The following is a 4,489-nucleotide window of genomic DNA, read 5'->3' on the forward strand; positions in this document are numbered from 1 at the left end:
CACATTTTTCTTGATGTCTGAGCATGTGAAAGAGTCAGAAAGCTGAGCTTTTGATGAAGGAGTCAGTAAGCTGAGCACTTAACGGACAACCCCAGCTCTACCGGTACCAGGCATCACTTGGAGCCTTAGCTTCCCTGTCAACAGGCCTTGCTGAAGTCACATGACTGGAAATAGGGCACAGCCCAATCCTGTGGGGACTTCATTATCTTTATTAGCTAGATAATCATGGCTTACTTGGTCTCTTCAGCAATGCTAGTGTGAATTTGCTCCCTCCCTTTGTCTTCTGTTACAAGGAGTGTTATAAGTTCTTCCCTCCTATCTTAAAATACATTCAGTGGCCTCTTTATTAGGTACACCTATACTCCTGCTCATTAATGTCCAATCACGTGGCAGCAACTCAAAGCATAAAAGCATGCAGAAATGGCTAAAAGGTTCAGTTGTTGTTCAGACCAAACACCAGAATGGGGATGAAATGTGATCTAAATGACTGACCATAGAATGATTTTTGGTGCCAGATGGGGAGGTTTGAGTTTCTCAGAAACTACTGATCCCCTGGAGTTTTCATGCACAACAGTTTCTAGAGCTTATAGAGAATGGTGCAAAGAAACAAACAAAAAAAATTTTGTGAGCAGAAGTTCTGTGGGCAAAAACGCCTTGTTAATGAGAGAGGTCAGAGGAGAATGGCCAGACTGATTCAAACTGACAGGAAGGTAACAGTATCTCGAATAACCACATGTTACAACAGTGTTCAATGATTGAACAAAGACTGTGGATGAGAACTGGGGTTAAATAGGTTGCGTTCCCTCCCATCACGTTACCCTCTTCACCTCTCCCCCTTCACTTCAGGAGCAAGCGTTATGCAATCCTCCCCCTCTCCCCAGAAGTAATGCAAGAGGAGAATGAGAGTGGGAGGGCGTGCACTGAATAGCTCTCCATTCCTGCATCCCATCCCAGAAGTGATTAGAGAGAAGGAGTGGGCTTAAATCGAGTCAGCAGGGATGTCCCATGATTAGCAGCATTACAATGAAAAGCAGTCCGTGGCTGGCAACAAAATCAGGTCCGCACCTAGTGCCACAGGGACAAGTGTCGGCTTGGTGGGGTATTCCGAATGGACAGAAAAGATGCCAATGGGGCAATGGGTGGAGACTCAGGGTGACGTGACTAAGTGTGAGCATCGGCAGGTTTAAAGTTCATTAGGAACTTGGTCAGGGCTTTTAAAAAGAAGTGTTAAACGAGAGTGGCCATAGTGAGTGGATAGAGAGAGTGAGGAGCTTGAGGTTTTGGCAAGACAAAGTGGCAGCTAAGGTACATTTCTTTCTTTCCTCGTCTACTAGGTCTAGCTGGAGTAGTGAGAATGGATTCAGGGTCAGTGGTGTGTTCTTTATCTCAGATGTGGGAGTTCTGGGAGACTTCCAGTCTCCCTCATACTACATCTGCATGAAGTGCATCAAGCTGCAGTTCCTTACAGAACATGTTAGGGAACTGAGACTGCAGCTGGATGTCCTTCAGCTCACCTGATAGGTAAGAGCTACAGGAAGGTAATCACCCCTAGGTTGCATGAGGCAGGTAACTGGGTGACTATCAGAATGAAAGGGTATAGACAGGCAGTGCAGAATACCCCTGTAGCTATTCCCTTCAATAACAGGTATACCACTTTCGATACTGTTGAAAATCTGTCTCTACTGCTACCCTTTGGCAATGTATTCTACCATTTACCATGCACCATATAAAAAAAAACCTATCTTTGACATGCCCCCTATACTTTTCTCCAAACACCTTAAGATTATGCCCTCTCATATTAGTTATTGCCACCCTGGGAAAAAGACACTGGTTGCTCTCTCTACTGTTGCCTCTTAACATCTTCTACACCTCTATCAAACCATCTCTCATCCCCTTTCACTCCAAAGAGAGAAGTCTTGCTCACTCAACCATTCCTTATAAGATGAGACCTTCAATCCAAGCAGCATCCTGGTAAATCTCCTCTCTGAGGCTTCCATGTGCTTCCTGTTGTGACTGAACTAAAATTTTGCCTCTTTGAAGCTGCAATTTGAAAATAAAAGTTTTATTCACACATTAAACCTCCAAGAGAGAGTCCAGGAGAATCCATTAGAATTTCACTCTCCTGACGAGATGTTTTATACTTCTTAGTTCAGCCTAATACCCCTATTGGGGCACAGGCTGACAGCAGCAGCTGGACAGAATCCTCTGTCCCGGGCCACTCTTTCAAGTTGTCCCATGTGTAGCCCATCTTCTTGCACCACATGTCTTATCCTTCCTCTCCCAAAGACGAGGTCTTTGGAGCTTCTTTTGGGGTTTCTGTAGCTCTGGGTTTTTAACAGGATGGGATTGCTAGTCCCATCCCAACCCTCCGCCTTTCACAGTCGGACTTGGGACCGACCACGACGCAGTTGTGTTATACACCCCTTCACATTTTGAAGCAGGGCTTGGGACAGACCATGATAGAAACATAGAAACATAGAAAACCTACAGCACAGTACAGGCTCTTCAGCCCACAAAGCTGTGCTGAACATGTCCTTACCTTAGAAATTACCTAGGGTTACCCATAGCCCTCTACTTTTCAAAGCGCCATGTACCTATCCAGGAGTCTCTTAAAAGACCCTATTGTATCCACCTCCACCACCGTCACCAGCAGCCTATTCCATGCACTCACCACTCTCTGCATAAAAAACTTACCCCTGACATCTCCTCTACACTGACTTCCAAGCACCTTAAAACTGCCCTTTCGTGGAGTTGTTTTACACCCCTCCGCCTTTCACAATTGGACTTGGGACTGACCATAACGGAGTTGTGTTATACTCCTCCGCCTTTCACAGCCAGGGTGGGACCGACCATGACTGAGTTGTTACGCCCCTCCTCATTTCAAAATGGAGCTGGGGATTGACCATGACAGAGTTGTCTTACTCTTCTTTAACATGATAAATGATTAACTTCAATTTCTATTACTATAATCACCATTATAGTTAACTTTAACATGTAGAATATAGTCAGGTAATTTACAGAATTACATATTTACAATTACAGTACATACAAACTTTGAACTGCTTTGAATATCCTATACCTGTGTCTGTTCCAAAAGCCATACACCCAAGTCATACTCCCTTTGTTACAGTTTTGAAGTTAGTCGACGAATATACAGTGAAACAGAAGATTAGGTAACAAAACAGACCTGTCCTAAACTGTGCACTAAGTGACAGGGTCACACGTTTATTAATGTGCCAATAGCAGGAACATTCATCTAATGTCATTCCCTCAGTAGTTTCAATGGGATACAATCAGAATGATTGGTTTCATGGGCCACAAAGTATGAGTTGGAAGCTAAATTGTCTTCAGGTTTTATTTCCTGAAAACGGGTTCTCATTTTAGTTAATCCATAATCATGTGATGATTGAGGAATTATGCTTAACATACCCTCCTCTAGGCTCCTGGACAGAAATTAACATATAATGTGAAAAGTAGCGGATCCAATACCAACCGCTGCAGAACGCCACTTGCCACAGGCAGCATACTAGACAAGGCCCCTTTCATTCCCACCCTTTGCCTTCTGCCAGTCAGATAATCATCTGTCTATGCTAACAGCTTTCCTTCAATACCATGGGCTCTTGTTTAGCAGCCTCGTGTGCAGCACTTCTGAAAATTCAACTAATGTCTAAGGCCTTCTGAAAATTCAAGTAAAAATAACAATAGACTCTCCTTCGTCTATCCTGCCTGTTATTTCCTAAAGGAATTCCAAACAGATTTGCCTGGCAAGATTTCACCTGAACAAAACTATGCTGATTTCAGCTGATTTTATTGTGTGCTTCCAAGTACCCTGAAACCTCATCCTTACTAATGGATGTCAGGCTAATTGGCCTGTAATTCCTTGTCTTTTGCCTCTTTCTCTTCTGAAAGTGTGGCGCAACATTTGCAATTTTCCAGTCCTCTGGAACCACTCAGGACTCCAATGATTCTTGAAAGATCATTACTAATGCCTCCATAATCTCTTAAGCTCCCTCTTTCAGATCCCTGAGATGTAATCCGTTTAGTCCAGGTGACTTATCTACCTTCAGACCTTTAAGTTTTTCAAGCACCTTCTTTTCAGTAATAGTGGCTACACTCACTTCTGTCCCCTGACGCTCAAATTTTTTGCATGCTGCTGCTGTCTTCCACAAGGAAACTGATGTAAAATACTTATTCAGTTCATCCACCATTTCTTTGTTCCCCAATACCACCTCCCCAGTTTCATTTTCCAGTGGTCTTTTGCTTCTCTTTTACTCCTAATATATCTTAAGTTCAAGTCCAAGTTTATCATTATCAGACCGCACATATATGCACCCAAACAAAATAAAGTTCCTGTTATATTTTGTAACTTCAAAACACTAAACTAATTCAAAGATGTGGATCTAACTTCGAGTTTATTTTTAACGAGGTGTGCACATGTCACGTGGCAGCATGGTGACATGTGCAATTAACGTATTTCGCATATAACCTG

The sequence above is a fragment of the Mobula birostris genome, chromosome 2 (genome assembly GCF_030028105.1).
Source record: "Mobula birostris isolate sMobBir1 chromosome 2, sMobBir1.hap1, whole genome shotgun sequence".
In the NCBI taxonomy this organism is placed as follows: Eukaryota; Metazoa; Chordata; class Chondrichthyes; order Myliobatiformes; family Myliobatidae; genus Mobula; species Mobula birostris.